This window comes from Camellia sinensis, chromosome 2 (genome assembly GCF_055761805.1).
Source record: "Camellia sinensis isolate YWXY chromosome 2, ASM5576180v1, whole genome shotgun sequence".
Classification (NCBI taxonomy): Eukaryota; Viridiplantae; Streptophyta; class Magnoliopsida; order Ericales; family Theaceae; genus Camellia; species Camellia sinensis.
In genome coordinates this window covers 106,724,661-106,741,905 of record NC_138962.1, presented here as the reverse complement: position 1 = coordinate 106,741,905, position 17,245 = coordinate 106,724,661, and positions in this window count along the sequence as shown.

The window sequence follows — 17,245 nt, the reverse complement described above, 5'->3', positions numbered from 1 at the left end:
ATTAAAAAAAAATCATTTTATTTATTTAGTTATTTATTTATTTATTTTTATTTTCTATTTTCTATTTTCTATTTTCGTAAAAAAAAAAAACATCAGAAATCATGGTGTTAACAATAATCTTAATTTAGTTTTTTTTTATTTGCTATATTTGTTTAGTTTAAATTGCTTCCTAATGATTTTGGTTAGTTTAATTAGTTAATAGATTTTGGTTTTATTTTTATTTTTATTATACTTGTGTAGTTAGTGATGTTATTATTATTTTTCTTCTATACTGTAATTGTTCATTTAATTAATAAGTAGCTTAGTTTTTATTTTATTTTATTTTCTTCTCTTCTATTAAAAAAATATCGGTTAGTTTAGGTTATTTTTTTTTCTATACTTTAGTCTCTTTTGTAGTTTAGTTATTTTATAGTTTAGTTTAGTTTAATTTCGTTTATAATTTAGTTAATTTAATTTAAGGTCATTTTTTATTCATTTATTTAATTATTTTCGTTTTTATTTACCAAAACAAAAAAGAAAGGGGAATTGCATGTGGGACATTAGTGGACCAACTTGTGCTTTCATATTTTATTTTATTCTCATGATTGGTTCTACGGCTTTGTGTCTATTTGCTTTTGGTGTGGGCAGGCTATGAGTCGAACGTGTATCTGCTCGGGCCTCCAAAAAAAAAAAAAAAAAAAAGCCAGAGATCCCAGGATTTCTCGCCACCACCACCACCGGCTTCCCCGTGGTCCCCACCTGTATATTGCTTTGTCTCTTTTATTTTTATTTTTATTTTCCTTTTTAGTTTTTTTTCTTCAAAAAAAAAAAAAAACAGTGTGAAGTGTATATATGTTACTCTCTGCCTTTCTGGATGTGCACCTACAATTCTGGTAATATTCTCTCATTTCTCTTTACTTTTCCATTGAGGACAATGCCATATTCAAGCTGGGGGATGAGGGTTATATTTTCTTTTGTGCATTCCTATTTGGCTCATAATTCATGCTTATACCTGTTTCACTTAATTGCATTACTTCACCTGATGTGACTTTTTGCTAGTAGAGTGATGATATTTGCATATGTTAATTAGAGAGCATAGTAGACTTGTATGAAAAGAGTTTGTTGGGTAGATACTTGCATGCCATGTTTGCACGAGGAGAGTTGTCTATGTTTGTGGTTTTAGTACACTTGTCATGAGTATGCCTTAATACACATGAACACACTATCATAGCGATGATCTTTTTATTATAATCCCTGGTGTACATCATTGATAATAGCTAGACTTGCAGAAAAGAATAAATGAGGAGCCAAGATTCTTAAAAAAAAAAAAAACCACTTGACTAGTTTGGGTTCGTAGCCTTTTTAACTCGAGTTATTAAGCCCGTAGGGGTGTCTCTACACCTAATGCCCTAAAACCATCTAGTTTGGGAGTCATTGGCCCAATGCTTGTTACATGGGTTAATTAGAAAGCTTAAGGGACATGGACATTGCACAGTTAAGGAAAAATAAGAAGAATGACTTGTTCGGATTCGTAACCTTTTCAACTCGAGTTATTAAGCCCGTAGGGGTGTCTTTACACCTAGTGCCCTAAAACCATCTGGTTTGGGAGTCATTGGCCCAATGCTTGTTACATGGGTTGATTAGAAAACTTAATGGATCAGGACATTGCATAGTCATTTAAAAAAAAAAAAAAAAACAACTTTTGAAAATCTTGGCTGCAACAGGTTAGTTTTTCTGTATATGATGGGTGTTATTATGAGTTACACTGGGCTATTATAGTGGATAGTTAACTAATATGGAGATTGCACTTTACACCGAGGGTACTCATGACTTGTCTACTAGCATGCACAAGTATAGGGAACTTTACTTTTGTATTAACTGAATTGTGGTTTTGACTCAATAGGTTCTTTCATGCTTGTCCACTGTGTTTTTAATGACTCATGATGTCTAAATATCACACTGTAGTGGCACATAAGTTGATTGTTAGGTGGAGTAGTGTAGTCATTTGTTGTTGAGTATATATGAATATGTTAATGTTTGTGGGTATCATTTCTGGAAACCCTCACGAGACTTAACTCGTCCACTTGGGGTAACTTTGTGGTTTAAAGGCTTGTTGCATATACTAAATGCAACCGTTTTCCCACGAAAGCAGAAATAGATAGATTTTTTTTAATTTTATTTTATTTTACTTGCTTGAGGACTAGCAAGTAGTAAGTTGGGGGATGTGATTAAGGCCGAAATGTACGTCATTGAGGCCGTTAATTAGAATCTCTTAACTTCACTTGCTAGTCAAACTGTATATTTTATGTGTGTTGAGTGTCAATCAGGTTGTACATCGTCGGAGCATAAAATGAGCAAAAAGACAGAATTTGGGCATAGTTGACTTTCCCGCACGTGCGTTGACTTTTCTGGGAAAGTCAAACCGACGTTTTAAACCTGTTTGGACGAGATTGGAAGGATAAAAAAGGCAAGTAAAAGGCTGGATTAGGGTTCGGAAGTTGTTTGGACCTAAAGGGAGAGGCTAGGGTTTGGAAAGGAAGAGAAACAAAAGCTCCAAGATGTCTCTCATGGTGGTTCCTTCTCCATCTACCTCCTCCCACTCCTCCATGAGTGGCTAGTCTCCTTTTCTAGGGTTTTGAAGAAACCCTAGCCATGTAATAGGTTTTTCTTTTTTTGATTTTATATTATATAAAGGTTTGAACCATTGTATGGTGTTTTAGAAATTCTTTATATATAATTTTCATTATCTTTTCAAATATTTGACTTTCTGTGATTGTTGAATATTATCCATACATGAGTTTTCTATTCCTTCACATTCAAGGTATGGGACGAACCATGTGACGAGGAGTGAGTCGTATCACTACCCTAGTTTAGAGTGAACGATTCGTATTGCTTGAGATGGTTCGTGCTCGTACATTGAATGTGATGATCTTCTTGTTAAATGCTTTGAGCTTGTAGTTGCGAAGCATTAATCTGTTCAAACCATAGCATGATTAATATCAATTGGAAACCCTAATTATGTGGTTAGTGGTGAATTCTCTACCCTAGGATTTTTCCCCAATTCAGTAAACCTAAATTCAATTATTCTTGATAATTTAATTCATTAGTTTAATTTATTCGTTATTAAATTAGGTTATAAACAACCAATCTTTTTATCGAAATTAATTTAGGAATTTGACAATTAAATTAGTTTAATTCCACAATAGTCCCTGTGGATCGATACCGGGACTTGCCATTATTCTGAGAGAATTTGGTATAGTTTAGTATTTAATTTTGGTGTGTTCAACAACCCATCAAATTTTGGCGCCGTTGCTGAGGACTTCTGGCAAAATTAGTTAATTTAAAGTTACATTCTTATTTTAATTTTTAGTTTAGGATTTTATGCTTTTGGTGTTGCTAAGTGTGCAGAGCGTTTGAAATTGGAGCTATCACTGAAGTGCAAGCGGAGCGCAGCCGAGCTTCAAAAATAAAAAAAAATCGCAGCGCTAAACTGACCACTGAAACCACCGAAACTTGGCACGAGCAGCTTGTTCAAGCCTAAATAGACTTGTATGAGCAAACTTGTATAAGCAAATAGCGCCCGATTGGACTTCCCGTTACAAAATTAAAATCAAAATTGTGAAGTTCATATCGAGGTTTTTTTTTTTTTTTTTTTGTCAATCTAATATTGTTTTTTCTTTTTTCATGTGACAGATTGTCAATGGTGGAAAATAGTTTGGTCTGCATCAGAAGATTTGATTTTGTGTTTTTGGAAATATTTTGACATAGGATTTTGGTAAATGATTTATGGATTAAATGTTTAGCATCAAAATATTTGGTGTTGTGGTTTTGCAAATATTTTGACATAGGATTTTAGTAAATGACTTGTTGGTTAGATGTTTAACATTAAAATATTTGGTTGTAATTTAGAAAATATTTTGACATAGGATTTGGTAATGTATTTATGGGTTTGATGTTAGTAGTTTGTAAGTACTTTGGTATGCATGTTTTAGATTGTCAGAGAATTGTAATTACGTTTATTGGGATTTTTCATAGCAATTAATTTTGAATTAGTATGAATGTCTTGCACAGGTGTATAATTATTTACATTACATTTGTGTATATATTGTGCACAGGAAAACAGGTGTTTTGGATTATTTTGAACAGGAAAATTATTAAAATCAAAATTTGTGTACTGAATTTTTAGTGACAGGTGGTATTTTGGTCGCTGTTAATATATTTGGCGACAACATATTGTTTTTGTCGCTAAAAGTTAGTGGTTATTCCAAGAACTTTTAGCAACCAAAACTTACTCGTCGCTAAAAACGTGATTTTTAGCGACCAAATTAATTTTGTCGTTAAATAGCATTTTTGGCGACGCATTTATTTGTCGCTAAAACTACACAGCCTATCCAAATTTTAACCTTATAGCAACAAATTGTAATTTTATAGCAACAAAATATATGATTTTTGGCAACTAATTTTGTTTGTCGTTAAATGTCTACATACGGTGACAATTTCTGATTTCGTCGCCAATACTTATATTTGTCGCCGATTCTTTTGGCGACAAAATTTGTACTTTTGGTGACCAATTTTTGGGTCGCCAAATGTATTTTTTGTTGTAGTGAAAATTGACAAGCATAAAAAAAAAAAAAAATTTACTTTTTTTTTTTTTTTTCGTGCCACTGATATTTTAGAAAAATGAGAAAATATACATGTATATTTTTACTCCAAGAAAAATAAAAAGAAATAAGGCACTCATTTTTTTATTCCTAAACAAACAAACAAAAAAAGAAACGATGATACTCACACACATTTTTCTTGTTTGGCAAATCAGCCAATCCACTACATACATATACATGCATACGTGTATATAGAATATTGAGGGAATATTCAAAGAATAGTACCTTTTTTTTAATTTAAGGAAAGGCGCAAAACCCTAAACCTCACCACCTATTTGCATAGCCGCCATACCCATTTCAGCCTTCTCTCTCTCTCTCTCTATATATATATATATATATATATATCGAGAGACCCAGCTTCATCCTCAAGAAAGCTTTGCTTCTACAATACTAGAGCAAACTGTGCTGCTCTCCTTTTTCAACAACACAGAGGCTCTAACCTACGCTGAAGACCATCGCCACTTGCATGCCGTCCGTCGTCGCAGCTTCGAGCAACGCCACTGACTTGTCCCAGTTTCAACCATTGTGTATGTCGCGATCAAGATCCAGACACTCCGGAGCTCGCTGACCAGCACCAACGCCAACTCCTTAGCGACGTTACAGCCGCTTCTGCCCTTCGACTGCCGAGCTCAACCACTGTCGGCTTCTCCCTGCTGCGACTTTGCCTCCTGTTTCGGTTGTCCAGCGCCACCCACACACGTCGCCCACTCAACGCGTCGTGTGTGGTTTGCACCGTAGCTCTAGGCACCGCCGGCAACGTGACCCGAGCTGTCGTTACTGCGCACCAAGACCGGCACAACTCGCAATTGATTCCCGTGGCCACTGGTTTTCTTTCTCATCTCTGCTTTTGGTTGGCATTTCAAATACATATATATATATTGATTATGATATATATATATATATATATATAGATTTTTTAGAGCTCAGATTTCCCAAATCTTAGTTCTGCTTGCACACAACTACATTGTCGTGGCCCCAGCTTCCGTCGGCCTCTCGCTGCTTCGGCTCCGACCAAGCCGTCATCGGCCTCTCTTTGCTCCACCTCCGGTTACTGTTGGTTTCAACGGCTCCAACACAGACCACACACGTTGCCCACTCACGTGATGTGTGTGGTTGCCGACTCCGCTACGACATCCCCGTTGTCTTCGTCCTCAACCATCTAGTGTTGACCACGCCGTTGCCCATTCAACGTGATGTGCGTGGTTGCTCTGCTGGCTTCGGATTGTCTAACGCCACTCACACACGCCGCCCACTCAACGTGTCGTGTGTGGTTCAGCCTAGCATGGCTTCGATGATATAGTCTGTAAAACCTCTCTGATTTCAACTTAAATTTCCAACATCAACGGTCCAAATTTGTGAGTATGAAATTCGGCTCCCTCCTCCGAATATAAATATATTTAAATATATATAAATATATTTTTGTGGCAATGTAGAGGGCTTAAGCAATCTGATAAAAAAAATCTGAATTTGAATATGGACTCAATTTTTGTGGCAATCCCAATGACATTTTTTTAGCTCAAGCACTGTGATTTTGGCCATATGAAAACATGCATTGGCACTTGAAACCTTATTGAGGGGCTTGGCTTGAACACAATTTGTTGAACTTTATCACTGAGAAAATGCCGAATATAACTTGTTGACTAGTATTTGAGCTCCATTTTTGACATGGAGAGAGAAAACCCTGGGCTTATGAATATGGATCTTAGAAAGGACATTCTTGTAATTTGCATAACGATCCACTGAATCTTGAACCCATAATTCAAATTTTGTAGCTTTGCTACTGATGTATATATATATATATATATATATTTATCACTCCATGTTTGATAGTATTGAAAGGAGTAGAACAAACAAAAAATTTTGTTGTTATTGTTGTTGTTGTTGATGCTCGATGGAATGATTTCAGTAATGAGACTCATAATGTTGAATATAAATTTTGTCACCAAGTATTTGATCATTTGAGAGAGATAATGAAATATTCTAACCATATATATTTGACCAAATAATACTCCATCACTTTGAATCTTGTAAACACTTTATTTGAAATAATTACGTCATGATAACCCTTAGAACCATATATGGTCATTCATCAGGCTAGTGGATACCCCGAGAAATTGAATTGTTGATGACATCCGAGGTTGAATTTGTTGATGAACCCATCATGTTGCATGTAAATCTCATTATCAAATAACTGATTGTTGCGACCCTTAGCATAGTAGACATTGTGCTTGAATTCTTGGTGTAAAAAAAAAAAATTCCTCGTAGAATTTGTTGAATTCATGGATTCTCTGAGAAACAAATAATTGATGCCGAAACTTCATTCGAATGTGTTGCTTCAATTCCAATATTCTGAATTTTAATACGGTCAACTCTTTGCTATTTATACCTGTTATTTCAGCCATATGTCTTCTCAAAAGAAACCCATTGTCCCGGGGTCATCAGAACCGGCTCTCATGAAAGAGAGGGATGTACCTCCGGCATCTGAGTGGAGGAAATCTCCTTATTTTGGTCGGAAAGACCCGTTCTGGCGAGCGGCTACCTCCACCACTTCTCTTCTATCTCCGAAGGGGGCTCCATTATGTCTTACTGAGGACACTAACTCCAGAACATATGAGAATAGGACCCATTTTTTATCTAATTTGAAGGAACATTTAGAGATTTATATATAACATATTCACATGTGCTGGCTTTGCTTTTAATCTGATTGTTGTTTTTACCTTTTGTAAATTTGATTTTACAGATTATTATTATAGTTGTTGTTATTGTTATTAGGTTTTAGTTAAAAGTTTTGATGTTTGAGGATTTGAGAAACTATTAGCTCATCTTTGAGAAAACATTATTATTATTATTGTTATTAGGTTCAGTATTTGTTATATTCACAAACACTATCACTAATTTATAACAATTTCTATGTTTTTTATTATTCAATTTTGGCCATCAATTTCATGGACATTGCCATAGTAATTGCCAACTATCAAAGAGGAAGGTAACATGTAATTAATGCTTCTTCCCTTTTTTCTTTTCCCTTTTTTTAGTGCATAATGGAAAAACAATTATTCTGGTTGTTTGTATAGGTAGTGAGCCTTTTCCCCTGTTTCTTCTATTTTCTTTTTCATTTTTTTTTTAAATATAACTATGTTCCTATTCTTAACAAACACCATGTTTCCACGAGTCTTATGGATGTAAACCCAGAAACTTTAAAGTTGTTACTATCTTTACTATATGAGTTTCTATAGTCTAAATGGGTTTTAAATTTTGAAATGGGTTTAAAATATGCAAGTGTTCTCTAGCCTCTAGAGATTTATACTATAGTCTAAATAAATTTTAAGTTTTTCTTTTCCCCATTTTTTTTATTATTAATGTCATTTATAATATCTATGAAATTCATGTGTTTGTACTGAATGCTCATTCGAACATGGTCTTCTTCTTTGTAGTTTTGCACTTTAAATGTTTATTTATTTACTTCTTTGAACTACAATGTAATGGCTTTGATTTTCTTGCATGTGTTTGTATTTAACTTCATATTTCCTACAATAACCAAGGGTTTGAGTTTATAATGTCTTAGTGAAAGAAACACACCGTTTGCACTTTGATCAACTCTCACAGCACATCAAACTGGGGTTGAACTTCATTAAACACACGCTTATTGGTTATTGCTTTGATGCTTTGTATAAACATTTTGTGTTATTTTTTTTTTCCTGACAGTTGCAAGGTCACAAATTAGAATGTCTTGTTCTAGTCTAATTTCAGTTTTGGTTATTATTGTCGATTTTGATCTTGTGGTATTTTCTTTTTTATTGGTGTATTATTAGAGCAATGAGGGACAAAACAATGATGTCTCTAGATTCATTGTAATTTTGCATTAGACCTTATTTTATGATCGTGTCTTCGATTCATTGCTTTAGTCAGTCTAAGTAGATTTATATCTTGTTCACATCCTGGTGGTGAATAACTTCCTTCTCTTGTCTTCTTCCCCCCCCCCCTTTATTGTTTAACTTTCTGGCCATAAATAAATGGGTTGCATAAACTGATGTTATGTAAATTTTCTTAAGTAACATAGCAAATGTATTCGTGGTTTCAAATACTTATTACATTACTATCACTTGTAGGTTGCAAATTCTTCAATAATGATACCAGGTGAGTTCTTGACATAATTGTAAGTATGGATTTTGTTTAACATAATTGCTTAAGGTTGTTTCAACCTTCTGACTTTTGATTATAAGTTTGTACGTTCCCTGGGTCTTGTGTGTTATCTGTTTTCCTAGTGTTATGCAGAATGACTTTAAAAGTGATCCTTAACACACTTCAAGGAAAGAACAATAGAAATAAATATTAATAATAATAATAAAAGAGAAGGAATAAGAGAATACTAGGTCGAAATTTGTAATTTTTTAACACTTGAGCTCGAAAAAAATGTTGTTGGGGGGGCAAAACCATGAAATATTACGGGGGTGTTTGGAAAGTTGAGTTTGAGGCTAATATAGCCTCAAACTAAAAACAAGCCAAAAAACCCCTAAACCAACACTTTATATTAAAAAAAAAATAGTTGAAACCGTGGGCTGTCAGTGACCGTGTAGGCACAGCCTACCACTGTCACATTGACAAGTTGTCCCATTATTGGTAAATGACGATTTTGCTTCTTTACATCAATTTAAAAAAATGTGAGGTTAGGAACAAATTTGTCATTTTAACTCAAACATCATTTCAACACATTTGTCAATACAACAACTCAAATAAAAATCCATACCATCTTCCCAAACACAAAAACTAAAATAGCCTACTAAAATAGTCAAAAAGCCAAAAAGCCTCTAAAATAGCCACTTCCCAAACACCCACCACGTCTATGTACCCAACCTTTGCCCCAGTTCAAACTACCCTGGATCATGCGACTGTGTGAAGTATAATACTTCAGCAAATTAATGATGTCTTAGAAACGTAGTCAAAGTAAATTGAAGCCTAGGAATTGTAGATTTATTTGTTAGATTAGAAAAGTAGAGTCATACATTTAAAAAACGGATATATTTGAATTATGATATGGCATTTATTGTTTATTATGTATTCATATGTGTATGATACTCTTGCAAATATACAAGCAATTGCATACTTCTATTTTTTATTTTTTTTGTAACGCCCTCAAAATTAACCCATTATATATATCATTGACATGCATTATTTAAAGAAGACAATTTATTAATTCATTCATCAGAGTATTACTAAATAAAGCATTACATGTAACATTGAATAAAATGCCTTACAGGCTTACATCTTTCCAAGCCAACACTTGGATACAAAAAAAAATATGAGTTCTAACTCAAAACAAGAAAAGCCCTAGGCTTGAATGTTTACATGTACTAATAAATAAAGACAATTAACTAAAGGTAGACTTCTTCAAACCAGAAGCCAAACCCTCCCAAGCTAAGTCCTTGGAGGTAGTTTATCACCTGAACCTGAAAATGATGTTCCCATAAAGGGTGAGCCACAGCCCAGTAGAAATATACTAAACCACATATAAGCAATGAATAAAGCAATAGCATTCAACAGATGGTTAACCAAAATAATCAATTACTTCATTTTACAGTCTCATGACACTATTGCCAAAGATACGTTTTACTTTCCAATTTTATCAACATGGCTCAGAACCTGACCAAACTTATAACAGTGAATCCCATATATCATATTCACATCCTTCCAATATCAACAAACAAATGAGACTCAAGCTCAAATCAAACACTTCATACTTCCAGATTGATACACATTTTAGTGCTGTATCAATAAAACACTTCTATATAAATAAGCACACATAAAAGTGATGCTAATGGAGTCCATCCCCTATCTCCTCCCAAACAAAATCCGGTTTAGAGGTCCATCCCCTATCTTCCCCTAAACCGTGGAGTACATCCCCTATCTCCTCCCACACACAAAATAATGTATGCAAATGCAATGCTCAATCAATACACATATTTTCTGTATCAATGCCATAGTCAAAATTAATGACTTAACTAATGTGATTAGTTTCAGTTATTCCTAATCCACATGCAATGTCTACAACAATCACGACTATCCTCCACCGATAGCCCAAAACAGTTATTTCTAAACTGAAAATAACTATGTCAACAATTCAATAGACAAATGATTCCAATTACCCAATTACGCTATTTAACCAATGAATTCCCCAATTCCATGAATTTAACCATCTTTTCCCAATTCCATGAATTACTTATACAAATTAATTCAATAATACAACTAGGGTTTTTCCCAAAATTTACCAAAGTATCCCCAACATATCAAATTACCAAAGCTTAGAACAAAACCTATAAAATGGAGTAGGAAATCCCTACCTCGAAGAAAACAACACAAATGGTGAAGACAAAGATGAGTGCCCAAATACCAAAGTGCTCCAAATCGCCAAATGTTCAGATTAAATGAAAGCCCTCGACTCCCTCTATCTTTTTAATGAAGGATCTAGGGTAGAAACACACCCTAAGTGGATCAAATCTAAGAAAGAAGGTGAGTAGGGAGAGAGAAAAGTCGGACCTAGGGTTTGGAATCAAAAGAAAATGAAAAAGACTGATCAAAACCCGTTGCTGTGTATATAAACTGGACAGGCTCGCTCGAGCAAAGACATGGTTGCTCGAGCGACCAGACACAGAAAAGCAACGCTCGAGCCAAGGAAGCCTTGCTCGAGCCAACAACCCAAAAGCTCGCTCGAGCGAAAGAAAACTCGATCGAGCGAAGAACTCAAACCCACAGGTCTGAAACCAGACACACGCTTGAGCGAAAGAACTATTGCTCGAGCGAAGAACAAACTAACTCGCTCGAGCGAAGAAAAGCTCGCTCGAGCCAAGAATGCACAGCTACAGGTCCAAATCAAACGCAACCTCTCGCTCGAGCGAACAACTCCTCGCTCGAGCGAAGAACCAAAAACCTGGACAGCAACACTTGGTTTCTAAACCCAACCAACCTGAAACAAACCTGCCCAACACATCCTATAATTCCAAATGAGAAAATAAGGGACAACAACAACAATTATACAATGACAGAATCTACGGAACCTAAGTCCGGATACAATAATCAAATGGGAAAAGACCGGGGTCGCTATAACCTCCCCCCCTTCAAAGAATTTCGTCCTCGAAATTAAGCATAAGTTTTTGAAAACAGATTTTTTTTTTTAACAATTCATTAGTAAGCATCTTGACCCAAAACTGGTCATTTCATCTCTTTATCAAGAGGCATCTCATATTAAATATATAACACAACATATATCTCAACCTGTATCATTATTATGCATTATTCCTTTCAATGTTACCAATCCCCATATCATATTCAATTGCATGATATATATAACACACTCAGCAATGAAATCAACATATGCAATGCTGTACTAAACTTCTATAATGAAGCAAGTTTCAAGATACACCCATTTACCAAAACATACTCAACGTTTTACAACTTAAGACATATGTAAAGCTCTTAAGTTCAACAATATTACAAAATCTAAATACAAGATTACAAATGAATAAACATGTCTGGGTATTTTTCGCAGACTTCCAATTCACGCTCCCAAGTGGCTTCCTCCACTCCATGATGTTTCCACAAAACTTTTACCAAAGGGATGGTCTTGCCTCGCAAAACTTGATCCCGCCTATCCAATACCCGAACCGGTCTCTCCTCATACGAGACATCCTCATCAACCCCTAAATCAGTCCAATCCAACACATGTGATGGATCCGGCTCATACTTCCGAAGCATACTCACATGAAACACGTCATGTACTCCGGACAACTGCGGCGGCAAAGCTAAACGATAAGCAGCCTCGCCAATCCTCTCAAGGATCTCGAATGGACCAATGAACCGAGGGGACAACTTCCCACTCTTCCCAAACCTCATCAAACCCCGTCTAGATGATATCTTCAGAAAGACATGATCACCTGCCTCAAACACCAAAGGTCTCCTCCTACGGTCGGCATACGATTTCTGACGACTCTGTGCTGTAACAAGCCTCTTACGGATAAGCCCAACTTTCTCCGTCGTTTCTCTCACCAACTCTGGACCCAACAGAGGTGCATCACCCACCTCGGCCCAACACACAGGAGATCTACACGGTCGGCCATACAAGGCCTCAAATGGTGCCATACCGATACTAGACTGGAAACTGTTGTTGTAGGCAAACTCCACCAACGGCAAGTGCCTCTCCCACGACCCACTAAAGTCTAGAACACAACCCCGAAGCATATCCTCAAGTATCTGAATAGTACGCTCGGACTGTCTATCAGTCTGAGGATGATAAGCCGTGCTAAAGGTCAACTTAGTGCCTAAGGCACTCTGCAAACTCTGCCACAACCTGGCAGTAAAACGAGGATCTCTATCTGAGACGATCGTCACTGGGACCCCGTGCAATCTCACTATGTCCCGAATATACAAGTCGGCAAGATGATCTACCGTATCTCTCACGCGCATAGGAATAAAGTGCGCCGACTTAGTCAACCGGTCTACGACCACCCAAATAGCATCACTACCCCGCTGCGTCCTCGGAAGACCTACAACGAAGTCCATAGTGACATGCTCCCACTTCCACTCGGCAATAGGCAAGGGTTGCAACAAACCCGCTGGCCTCTGATGCTCGGCCTTCACTTGCTGGCAAGTAAGGCACTTAGATACGAAAGCTGCCACATCTCTCTTCATACCCTGCCACCAAAACTGGCGACCCAAATCCCGATACATCTTAGTGCCTCCCGGATGCACCGCAAGGCGTGAATGATGAAACTCTCGGAGTACCTCCTCTCGGCAAGACTCCGGCACAAACAGACGGTCTCGGTATCTCACACTCAGGTCGGAATACACCGTCAAACCTTTCTCAACCTTCCCACCGGAAATCTTCTCACGGAGAGATTCTACCTCAAAGTCACCTCTCTGAGCCTCTAACACTCGAGTCACAAGTGAAGGCTGTGCAATAACAGAAAACAAGGCCGCAGCCTCAACGGATTCACCCAGAATTAAATCAAACTCCCCAAGTGCACCCAACATCTCCCATTCTCGGATGGCTATACTAGCTATGTCACCAACAGGTTTCCTGCTAAGGGCATCGGCCACCACATTGGCCTTTCCCGGATGATAATGCAACTCAAAGTCATAATCCTCTATAAATTCCATCCACCTCCTCTGCCTCAAGTTCAAGTCTTTCTGAGTAAACAAATACTTCAAACTCTTATGATCCGAGAACACCTCGAACCTCTCACCATAAAGATAATGCCTCCAAATCTTCAAGGCAAATATCACAGCTGCTAACTCTAGATCATGTGTAGGATAATTCTGCTCGTGAATTTTCAACTGACGTGAGCCATAGGCAACTACTTTCCCCTCTTGCATTAACACACAACCCAGACCCTCTCGTGAGGCGTCACAATAGACTTTATAACCCAACCCTCTCTCTGGAATAATCAATACTGGAGCGGTAGTCAGTCTAACTTTCAACTCCTCAAACGACTTTTCACAAGTCTCACTCCATACAAATTTGACTCCCTTCCGAGTCAGTCTAGTCAACGGTGATGCTAACATGGAGAAATCTTTCACAAACCGACGGTAATACCCAGCTAATCCCAGAAAACTGCGGATCTCAAATACACTCTTAGGCTGTGCCCAATCCTGCACTGCCTCCACCTTAGATGTATCAACAGACACTCCTTCCCCGGATACCACGTGGCCTAAGAATTTGACTTCCCTCAGCCAGAACTCACACTTCCCAAACTTGGCATACAACCTATGAGCTCTAAGTAACTCAAGCACCACCCTCAAGTGTGACTCATGCTCCTCCTCAGAAGGCGAATAGATAAGGATGTCGTCCACAAAAACGACTACAAACCGATCCAAGAATTCCCGGAAGATCCGGTTCATCAAGTCCATAAAGACTGCCGGTGCATTGGTGAGTCCAAATGGCATCACTAGAAACTCATAATGGCCATACCGCGTACGGAATGCCGTCTTCGGAATATCCTCCTCTCTGACCCTCAACTGGTGGTAACCTGATCTCAAGTCTATCTTAGAGAAACAACGGGAACCCTTCAACTGGTCAAACAGATCATCTATACGAGGCATAGGGTACTTATTCTTAACCGTAGCCCGATTCAATTTTCGGTAATCTATACACAGTCTCAAAGCACCACCTTTCTTTTTAACAAAGAGGGCTGGTGCTCCCCACGGCGAAACACTAGGACGTATAAAACCCTTTTCTAGCAACTCCTGGAGCTGAATCTTCAACTCAACTAACTCGGCTGGGGCAAAACGATAAGGTGCCATAAAAATCGGCGCCGTGCCGGGCACCAGGTCAATAGAGAACTCAATCTCTCGATGCGGTGGGAAACCAACAAGATCCTCGGGAGAAACGTCCGAGTACTCACAAACCACCCTTGGCAACACAATCTGAGTCTCAACATCCTCACTAATCGAAAGGTTAGCAAGTAGACCACTAAGCTCACTCCGTCCTCGCGGAACATACCCCGGTGGCAACACATCACCAACCCGGTCCCCCAGAAAATGAAAATACTCTCCGCTCACGGTACAACAAGTGACCCTCTGGCGGTAGCAATCAATAACTGCCCGGTATGACGATAACCAGTCCATACCCAAAATAACATCGAAACCCCTCATAGGCATAAATACAAAGGAAAATGGGATTCTATGATAATCAACCTCTATATCACAACCCCTAACGCCTTGTTTCAAAATCAATTCACCCCCAAGAGGTGACACTACACAAATAGGAGATGCTAGCTGTGCTAACTCCAACTTCAAAACAGATGCAAATGCAGCAGACACAAAGGAATGAGATGCACCCGTATCAATCAAAACATTAGCAACCGAGTTGCAAAACAAGAAGGTACCTCTCACAACTGATGGTGCTGGCACAAGATCCTACGCGGTAACAGCATACACGCGCCCAGACGACCTCTGATCAACTTGCTCAACCCTAGGAGCATAAGATTGCTGCACCGACTGAGACGATGAAGCCCCTCCCTGATTGGCCTTCGAGGCCTGACCCGACTGAGCTGGCTGTTGACCCTGAATCGGCCTCAAACCAGATGCACCAGATGTGCCACCCAACTGCGGGCAATACCTCTTCATATGCCCTGGCTGACCACACTGATAACACGAGAGTGGCTGACCTCTACCCTGACTCTGGCTCTGAGATCGAGCCGAAGAAGATGCTGCTCTCTGAACTCCTCCCCTCTGAGGACAAACTGGAGACTTGTGGCCCAGCTGGCCACACTTGAAACAGGTAATGTCTCCCTGACTGCCTTTCCCCGAACTAGCACTCGGTACAGGAAAAGTCGATCTAGAAAAGCTACCCTGAGACTGCTGGGGATTAAAACCCTTCTGTCTCCTACCATCATTCTGACCATTCTGACTCCTCTTGGAGCCCTTCTGCCCTTCCTCCTCCTCCTGCATCATGATTTCCATATGGGCTGCAGCATCAACCATACGCCCATAATCCTGAATCATAGTTCCTCCAACTCTCAGCTTGAGGCCACGCCTCAACTTCTTCTCAAACTCAATACAACGGCGTTCCTCAGACGCCACCAACTCAGGTGCAAACCTGGACAAACTAGTAAATGCAGCCTCAAACTCGGCCACTGAAGAACTCGACTGCTTAAGCTGACAAAACTGGTCTCGCAGCTTCTCCCTGACAGCTGGAGATAAGAACTTCTCTGGGAAAGCATTCACAAAAGCCTCCCACGTACCTCCTATACGCCCCTTAGTAAACTTCCACCACTGACCCGCATCCCCCTTCAACTGGAAAGATGCCAAGGTCACTTTCAACCCCTCGTCTTCAATGCCAAGCATCTCAAACGTCTTCGTTGTCTGTTCGAGCCATTCATCTGCCTTAAGCGGCTCTTTTGGATCACCCACAAATTCATCCGGATTAGACCGGAAGAACTCCCTCTTCAGAAAGGAAGGTCCTGCATCAGCAGCAACAACCTGAGCTTGATTCTCAGCTCTGAGAATGCCTACTGACTCCCTGAATGCTCCTGCTATCTCTCGAGCTAAAGCGCCCATAGCCTGCTGGCCTACTGGCTCGGCCACATTAGCCTGGCCAATTCCCTCCTGAACTACCAGAATCTCCTTTGGCACAGGCACCTCCTGCCTACCCGGCCTACCACGCCTACCGCGTCCTCGTCCTCGTCCTGACATCCTAATAAAGGAAACAGAGACATTAGCACATTAATAAATGTGCCGAAGCTAAACACTCGCGTCCTAATGCAATGGACAACAATAATACATTCCACGTAAGCACATAATCACATAAGCACCTACGAATTTCATTCCCGGATAATGATAGTCCCAATGCGTTACTATAGTTCCGGTTGGAAGCAGCAGTGATCAAGTGCCTTTCCAACAAGACTACTAGAAACTCAAGGGTCCAATCAACATCCCAGAAACTACATTCCATACCCACATAATCACATAAACATGTTATCACATAAGCATATAACATTACACTAAGTCTCTATCAAACGAGACGAACCCAATGTGATGCTAATCACGTCCCACGTACCCAAAGTATTCAAACCCGGTACGCTCTGATACCAAGTTGTAACGCCCTCAAAATT